The following is a 10,000-nucleotide window of genomic DNA, read 5'->3' as shown; positions in this document are numbered from 1 at the left end:
AAACTATGCATGAATTTGAAAATAGGTATAGTGACTTAGTAAGAGACAAGACCACACGATCATTGTTCCTTTTCTGTTTACTGCAATTAGGTAAACACATACACACACACACACACATACACACACACACACACACACACACACACACACACACACACACATATACACACACACGTACACACACACACACACACACTGAGCTCTCTTCCGAAAGGGAAATAATTGTCAATCATGAGTCCAACACGTGATCAAAGACTATGGTGAGTCATACACATGCATATACACGCACGCATACACACACGCACGCATACACACACGCACGCCCATACACACACATACACACATCCCTAAACACAGGTAAACATATTATCCCCAATCTCTTAATTAGTGATTACACTTTGACGCATGAACATTTAAAAAATAAATCTAAATAATTACTATGACGCTATCAGGTTTCTCCTTCAAAGCTAAAGAGAGGAGGAAGCGGGAAGAGAGTGTGGAAGGGTTGCTGGGCACTGCACCCAAGACTGGCCGCTGTTCGGTAGCTATTGATATACACTGTTTGTTCCCTGGAGGGTACCATAGGGCGGCGGCTGCCCAGAGGTCTGGGGCGGGGTGGGAGTGACTGTCTATTCGCTCTGTCTGTCCGAAGAAGAAAGGCGTCCATAAATATCTTTGTATAAACACAGAGCGAGTCCTCGACAATGAGCGTGCGTGTGTTAGGAAAAAATGTATATATTGCATTTGAGGATCGCAGATAATGGTTTTTTATGTCTATAGGGATAGAATGGAAGTGGGGAGGACAAGAAAGAAAAGATAGAGAAAGAGAGAGAGACGTAAAGAAAGCGTGTTTTTAGCACGTCCAAGAAAACATTACATAAATCTCATTCACATTCCAAAAGTTCACTAACTTAATTGCACTTGAATATATGCAAAATAATGTTGAATCGAAAGAATTTGGCTGCTTGTAGTTGTTCATTTCTTCATTTTTCTACTGAAACTCTGAAGTTTAACTTGGTGAGCACTACTTCAGAGTTGGTCAGTGGAATCACCGTTCAAATATTTCTATGTAAAGGAATACTTCACTTTATACATATTTTCAACTTTCGTAATAGTACCATAAACATTCACATCATGAAATATATATATATATATATTTTTTTTTATGGTCATCAAAAAATTATCTTTATGTAACTTATATATACAGTGATAGTTCGAAGGTCACCGAGTAGATCAAAAACTTAAAACGATTACACACGCATTTTGTTTCAGTTAGTGGTTTCAGATTGCACACACGACTTCAGTACACTAATGTCGACAGCGACTGTGATCACAGAGAGAAGCGATAGCCAACTGACGACAAAGCAGAGCGGCTAGTCGCTACAGATGATAAGGACCTTATCTCGGTTCCAACATTTTTTTTTCTTCTTCTTCTTCTCTGTTTCACATCCTACTTTAGTGATCCATGTGCATTAGTTATTTCTTTAACACGTCTGTTGCAAGAATCTATTTGTCGATTGAAAAATGATTATTCAAGTGGTCAATTTCTGAAGAAGATATGTGACCCTGCCTGTTGACTCGACAGTGAAAACATTGACAAATCACGTTTGGAACCTTGGGCTACTTACGACATCAGACTGAGCCCAGATCAGACCGTGAAAGTGTTTAAGCCTTTGCTGCGATAGTACCGTAGACTTTTTTCTTCTAAAGTCGACTTTTGTCCATTCTTTGCCATTTGACACTTCTCCTGCGAGTACTTGTCTGTTAATATTTTGACGCAACCCGAAGGCATTTCTCCCCGTCTTCTCTATTTTCCGCATGAGGGGACGGAGAGAGGGAGCGGGTCGCCGTTATGTGAAGCGGCCTTGCTGTGGATGTGCTGTGTCTTGCTGCATTGCTTCTGACCCAGGCGGTGGGCAGGAGAGAGGGATGACCCGTCATCCACGAGGAGCTAAGATGAAAGTGGGTGAGTGCTTTTGACTTAGCTACCTTTCTTGTGAGGGGGAAGAAACGCTTGGAATGTAGATACATAGATTACCGTCATTATCTAGTATTATCATTATTGTTATTGTTTTTGTTATTATCATCATTACCATTATTATCATTATTGTGTTTATTATTATTATCATTATTGTGTTTATTATTATTATCATTATTGTTATTATTATTATTATTATTATTATCATTATCATTATCATTATTATTATTATTATTATTATTATTATCATTATTATTATTATTATTATTATTCATTATTATTATTATCATTATTATTATTATAATTATTATTACTATTATTATTATTATTATTATTATTATCATTATTATTATTACTATTGTTGTTATTATTAGTATGTTGGGCATGGAATGGGTGGAATGGGTGGGAGTGTTTTTTATGCCTTTGTTTTTTGGCTACCTACCTTGTAAGGGTGAAAAAGCCTTTGGTATATGTATGTATGTATGTATTATCATTATCATTATTATTATTATTATTATTATTATTATTATTATTATTATTATTATTATTATTATTATTATTATTATTATTATTATTATTATTATTATTATTATTATTATTATAATTATTATTATTACTATCATTATCATTATCATTTTTATTACTATCATTATCATCATCATTATTATTATTATTATTATTATTAGTATTATTATTATTACTATTATTATTATTATTATTATTATTATTACTATCATTATTATTATCATTATTATTATTATTATTATAATTATTATTATTATCATTATTATTATCATTATTATTATTATTATACATGGATGGGGTTCTGCAAGAGGTAAACGCAAGGGAACTAGGCCGGGAATTGGAGGTGGTTAAAGACATGGAGAAAAATGGGAGATAAGCAAGTTGTTGTTTGCTGACAACACTGCGCTTGTAGCAGAATCAAAGGAGGGATCAAGGAAGTTAGTGACAGCTTGGGAAGGTCTGTGAAAGAAGGAAGTTGAAAATAAGTGTAGGTAAAAGTAAGGTGATAAGATGTACAAGGATGGCTGTAAATTGAAAGTGAGTATTAAGGGAGACAGTTTTAGATACTTGAGTGCGAATGTGGCGGGAAAGGGAGGAGTGAGGATGGAGGTAGAACGTAGGTTGAGGGAAACAAGTAAATGCCTTGGGGAATTAAAAGGTGTATTGAGAAATAGACATTTGGGAATAGATGCTAAGAGGAGATTGTATGAAGGAATGATTGTACCGACACCACTGTATCGGGCAAGAACATGGAACATAAGAGAGGAAAAAAAGAGTTTAAATATGTTTGAGATGAAATGCCTAGGAAATATGGTAGGGGTTACTAGGCTGGATTGAGTGAGGAACGAGGAGGTGAGGAGGAGAGCGAGGGTGGAACAGGAGTTGGGAATTAGGATTGATGAAAGAGTATTGGGATGGTTTGGAGACATGGAAAGAATAAGAGAAAAAAGATTAATAAAAGAGGTGAGGAAGGCAGAGGTGAAGGGAGTGAACATGAGGGGCGACCGAGGATGAGATGGATGGATGGTGTAAAAGGGGCATTGGGAAAGAGGGAATGTCTGTTGAGGAAGGAAGGGAGAAGACAAAAGATAGGGGTGAGTAGAAAATCGTTGTGTACGGATGTTGCTGTGATGCATAGAAAAGAGTGAGTGGATGATGGGAAGGGTGAGGGAGTATATGTGAATGATATTTTGACGCAGGTCGAAGGGATTTCTCCCCGTCTTCTCTTTTCTGCATGAGGGGACGGAGAGGGGAGGGGTCGCCGATTAAATGAAGCTGCCTTGATGTACATGTGTTGTGTCTTGCGACACTGCTTCTGACCCAGGGCAACGGGCGAGATGCAGGGATGACCCATCATTCAGGAGGAACCAAGAAAAGAGGGAGGGAGGGGTGGTGCATGGGAGTGGAAGATGTGGAACTGAAATAGGTGGGATTGGATTTATGCCTTTGGCTTTGGCTGCCTCCCTTGTGAGTGGGAAAATGCCTTTGACATATGTACAGTGTGTATGTATGCATGTTTATCATTATTAATATTATTACTGTTATTACTGATATCTTTATTATTATTATTATTATTATTATTATTATTATTATTATTATTATTATTATTAGTATCATTATCATTATCATTATTATTGTTATTATTATTATTACTATTACTATTATCATTATTATTACTATTATTATCATTATTATTGTTTTTATTATCATAATTATTGTTGTTGTTGTTGTTATTGTCATTATTATTATTATTATTATTATCATTATTATTATCATCATTATTATCATCATTAACCTCGGGGGCTTTAAAATTTGAGTAAAACTGCTTGATTGTAAAAAAAAGAAAAAAGAAGAAAAAAAAGAAGAAAAGTATTCTTGCTGTTCATATGTTACTCGAGATGTACTCTATTCCTTAAACTGGAAAGAAATGAGTATTCACCTGAATAAAATCGCCCGGAGGCAGCCATGAATAACATGCGAGATACACCCACTACGAGTGTGAGTAGCCCTTTGATTGGAGAAATATATGTATATATATATATATATATATATATATAAATATATATATATATACAGTATATATATATATATGTATATATAATATATATATATATGTATATATATATATAATATATATAATATATATATATATATAAATATTTATATTATATATACATTATATATATATATATACATATATATACTGTATATATATATACATATATATACATATATACATATATATATACATATATAAAATATATATATAATATATATATATATAAAATATATATATATATATATACATATTTGTGAAGAGCTGGAGTCCAGGAACTATTTTTTGGGGAGAAAGCACACACTGTACTGAGTGTTCTACCTTATATATTTTTTCGGAAGGGTAACGGTTAGTGCGGTTACCTAACCAGTACACCAGGTATGCCCTTATTTATTAGATTTCATATTGCTGACTCTGTATTACCCTGAAGATGAACCCCAGACAGGGTTCGAAATGTAGGAATAAACTCCAAATAACAAGTCCAGTGTGTGCTTTCTTAAAAAAAAAAAAAAAAAAATTATATATATATATATATATATATATATATATATATATATATATATATATATATGTCGCTTAGGAGTCAACAACTTCCTGTAGCTTTGTTTTCTTAAGAGGAAAAATACTTCATAAACGATGACGTCATCTTCTTATCGATATGACGTCATATAAGGGCCATAAACGGATTTTACTGCCTCATTGTCGATCTAAGTGCCTATCGAAAGGCTTTCACACATTCACTGTTATTGACTTGTCAATTTGATCTTGCTGCCTCTGGGTAATTTTATTCAGCTGGGGCGGGGAATCCTTTGAGGAAAGAGAATAGGCTGCTGCACCTGGTAAATGTTCTTGAATAGTAATCATTCTTGGGACCCTACTAGACAGAACTGTGCACATATTTATTTCGGTGTTTGTCAATCCTGCTTGTTCTCTTGCCTGATCTTCGTCTAAAGCTTTTCTTAGCCTAAAGGTAAGATTGTTTGGAAAATAACATACACATATAATAGCAAAATAATCGGAATGTAATTACCAAGGATTTTCTGGTCAGCTTTCTGTTAAAAGTCAAATTATTATAGCATTGACCCACTATTTAGGATCGCTTTACTTACGTATTCATAATATATGTCATTGAACTAATTTACAATGAACTTCTTTCTTTACATTTTTCAGATGATCTATCCCTATGTCACCTTCCCCAGGTGCTTTTCCTTGTTTCAAACTTTTTAGAGCAAACACTACTTCTTCCTTCGTAACTTCTTGATACACTACTAACATCTACAGATGAATTTGCTGACTCAGCTATGGTATTTGACAAGTAAAACTCTTGGTAAAATTCTACTCTTTTTACCATTGTGTCTCTGCATTTAATAGTCTCTCCATTTCTATCTTTCAAAAATATAATTTGCCTCCTCCCGCGAGGTAGCCTGCGCTCGTCTTTTATACTTTTACCTTTCCGAATGGTTTCTTCCATTTCATCCATGTTTCTCTCTCTATTCTTTGATCTCTGTCTTTTATTTAAAAACTTGTCGAGTTCAACTCTCTTATTCCATTCTCTCCTGTTCTTCATCTGCAGTGTCCTTTTCATTCGATCATCTATTACTTTGAAGAATTTGCTTTCTCTTTTGTTTTTATGCTCCCTATTCTCCTGATTCACTTATGATGTTTGATGAATATTCATAACGTCGATAGTGTTCTCGTTATCTCATCGAACTTCAAATTTGCATTCGATTTTCATTTCAAAATCTTTCTTGTTATCCTTTATCCCTGATAGCCCATTCCTTGTCCATCATAATTTTCGTTAAGTTGAACATCGACACGTTTTTGCTCGATCTGTGGTCTAAAAGATACTTTATATCTGATAATATTTCATTAGTAATGACAAGAAGTGTGCGACAATTTTATCAGTCCGTACAGAAATGAGATTAAGATAAGTGTCCCAATCTAGGGGTACTGATGAATGACTTGTCATTTGTCTGGGACGTTTTATGACATGATTACAACTCACGTATCGTTATCATGCCTGGTATGTTGAAAAAAGTCATACGTTTAATATTTCAGGGACTTTAGTGATATTTCTACGGCCTAAAGTTACTTAGGATGCTGTTACAATTTAATTGGAAACTAATCCCCACTCAAAGAAGGGTAATGAACAGTTCGACTATACCTCTTATCTGGTACCTTCCTTTAATGTTTTCCTCCAGACATCTGGCTTTACTTTCTCTGACGTGATGCTGTTCCCAAGGATAGAAGCACCGTTTATCGCCGACATGATAGAAATGCAATGTTATTTTGGCTGACGTGAGACTCTTATATTCACTTCCGTTGTGTTCCTCCGTTGTACGTGTATTATCTGACTGACCCCTTCCTCACCGGACGGCAGGATTTGTTAAAGTCACTCCTAAACTTCTCGCAACAAACGAAAACGTACACACGCGAACACACACACACACACACACACACACACACACACACACACACACACACACACACACACACACACACACACACACACACACACACACACACACACACACACACACATATATATATATAAATAATATTCCTTTTCAGCAATTGTTATGTATCATGCATATTCTGTTTTTGTAAATAATTAATCTATAGTGATCGCATATGTAACGCTATCTATTACCAAAAGCTTTTCCTCATATCATTCCATATATAGATGTTCTTACCGGTTTCTGTAGGGGATTTCCGTATATAGCTACGATCAAGTATAGAGTTGGCAATTGGGAAGTAATAAAACAAAATCAATAATCAATCCTTTCCATACCCCAACTCGTAACCAGCAATCACCGTTTTTTTTTTTTTTTTTTTTTTTTTTATGCTTATGGTAGTCCTTCTGTAACGAAGTTGATATACTTATCCTCTGAAAGATGATTAGTAAATGGATTAGAGTTGTAGTGACAATAAAAACAACAGTAGTAGTAATAACAGTATCAACAATGATTATATTATGCTTTCACTCTCATTACATTTTTGGTATAATAGTTTTGGCATCAGTTTTAGGATATAGTTTCTTTGAAGGCGACTCCTTTGGTGACTTCTTTGGCCAAACTCGAAGGCACAGATATTACCGGAAGTGGGACAGTGAGTTTCCTCAAGGAGGTTTCTTATTTACTCACAAGGCACGCCTTGCACCAGGGATGGGAACCCTTTAGAAAAGTCTGTCGGCTTTTGCGATGTGTAGAACCCTGCATGTCTACAATGTATCATAGTGCACAACTTATGTCGATTCATATGCACTGTGTAACTGCAGTGGGCAGTGGGGGTGTCATTAAATGTTAATTCCTGGACGATTTGGTTTTAGTTTGATCTCTTGTTGTCACAATTTGTTTATTTGAAGTAGTGACGTTATTTTTCGATGTTGTAACAATATTTCAAAACCAGCTGGCGTAGTGACATACCCTCTTATTTATATACAGGGCATCCCCCCTTACCCCCCCCCCCCCGTATCAAAGGGGTTACATTTAATCCATTCTCTTTTCAGATGTCAGTGAGATGTGACGGTGTTAACTAAGATAATCAGTTGTATGTTTTATATTCTCTTTCACCCTCCATTCTTATATTCTTATTCCGTCTCGCAGTCACCCTTCCGCTAACCAGGTCAATCGTGCAAACCACACTGCTAGGTTAACAGAGTTAATCTAGTAATTCTAACCTCAAAAAGATCCAATATAGTCATTCTAACCCATAAAGATCAGCAGGCTACCCTCAAACAGAATAGAATCAGCTGACGTTTATCAGAATGCGGAGCAAAACCCACAAAGGTGCTTCACTGTATCGAAAAGGTTGGTTAAACGGAGATCTGGTGAGCAAAAAATCCAAACGCCGAATTATGTTTGTAAATGCTGTGTCAGTCGATGTAACTACACCAGACGCTGTGTTGGTAATTGTTAGGCGTATGTATTAACATCTACATTGAGTTGAGGAGATCAATCCTACCCTCAATATCCTGTTGGCCCTTTCCCCCTCCTCCCGCTTCTTCTTCTTCGGTATGGTGACGTCCTCCACAGGCTTTGTTCTGGCTAATACAAGGCGACTTTATTCAGCAGCGAATCAGACTCGGAAGTGAGGGTGCAGCCACACTCCATGCGGTTAGCTGGGAGGGTAGACGTGTAGCGGGGTGCCTGGCGGATCAGAGGCAAGAACAAACACATGTTATCTAATACGAGTGGCCATACCGGACGCGGGTAGCGGGTTCCCTCCAAGCTTGTCCGCCACCCGCGTCCGGTATGGCCACCCGTATTAAATAACATGTGTCTGACCCGCTAGGCATCTCGCTACCCTCTACCCTCTCAGCAAACGTTCTTTGAATATCACATTTAGTCTCATACCAGATTATTTCATTAATCCCTTCTTGACAATGTCGTTCTTTAGGTTTAACAAAGAAAATATTCTAGCGTTATTAGATGAATAGAGGTCTCTGGGTTTATTTAATTTTTTCTTTGACATATTCATCATATCCCTTTCAGTTCACATCCGACCTATCCCTTTCACTTATCCCTCTTATAACCATGAGAAACCTGCATCACCTACGTAATCCCTGTTTAATGAAGGTGATACTGCCTTGTGATTCTTGCAATCGTCACTAGAAATAGAAACTCGAACTCATTGTCTGCAACTATATTATGTGCACATATATACATACCACAAAGACTTCTTCACCCATTCGTTCCCCTTTCATGTTACCTCCTTGCAGGTGAAAGGTCCACGTCTACCACCCGTGTCAAAAACAGTATTGTAAGACACGTCACACTCGCAGCAAAGCCAGACGCTCTAAACTGGTTTATTTCTACCACTTCATTTACGTGGCGACCCTCCCTTCATGCATAAATAGAGACGATGAGAAGAAACACCTTCGGACCATCTCAATTCATCGACCATTCACAACCATTCTCCGTTCACGCCTACCTCTCGCCTTCTCCCTTCCCTGCTCGACAGAGTATCTGCATCTTATTATTTTTTCTTGTAATAGTTCTTATGTGTAACATATGAAACATAGCACCAGACCTTCTCAAAAATGAGATAAACATCATTTCCCTGCTAAATGTATATTAGCTCATTGGTGTATGACACCAATGACTAGATTACCCGAAACAACTGTTTTGTCACTCCATTCCTACTTTGAAGGAAGCGTGAAGAAACTCTAACCTTTTGTGTGACAAATATGTGCAAGAAATATCTAACAAAGTGGTTTCAGGCTCTAAGCATTTTATAACTTTGGTAACAGTACGCGGATCAGGAATGGTTCCTGATATTCATGATTAATGTGACCTCGGGATATGGGTGGGACGTAATAACCCGCGCGCGCGAGCGCACACACACACACACACACACACACACACACACACACACACACACACACACACACACACACACACACACACACACACACACACACACACACACACACACACACA

At 36.6% G+C, this 10,000-nt stretch overlaps 1 protein-coding gene across 8 annotated transcripts in view; it reads right to left on the bottom strand.

Annotated features, from left to right (window-relative positions):
• Window positions 1-10,000, bottom strand: part of LOC143036894 (adenylate cyclase type 2-like) — a gene marked incomplete at its 3' end in the record, with an annotated part of 150,412 nt that overhangs the window by 65,897 nt on the left and 74,515 nt on the right. For 3 of the 8 annotated variants that reach the window (XM_076204830.1, XM_076204831.1, XM_076204825.1), the window contains 1 exon segment: window positions 1,259-1,367. 8 annotated transcript variants of the gene reach the window in all.

Source organism: Oratosquilla oratoria, chromosome 21, assembly GCF_046742065.1.
Source record: "Oratosquilla oratoria isolate Oo_2021 chromosome 21, ASM4674206v1, whole genome shotgun sequence".
NCBI classification, from domain to species: domain Eukaryota; kingdom Metazoa; phylum Arthropoda; class Malacostraca; order Stomatopoda; family Squillidae; genus Oratosquilla; species Oratosquilla oratoria.
The sequence above is the reverse complement of the archived record's forward strand: the minus strand, read 5'-3'. Positions and strand labels throughout refer to the sequence as shown.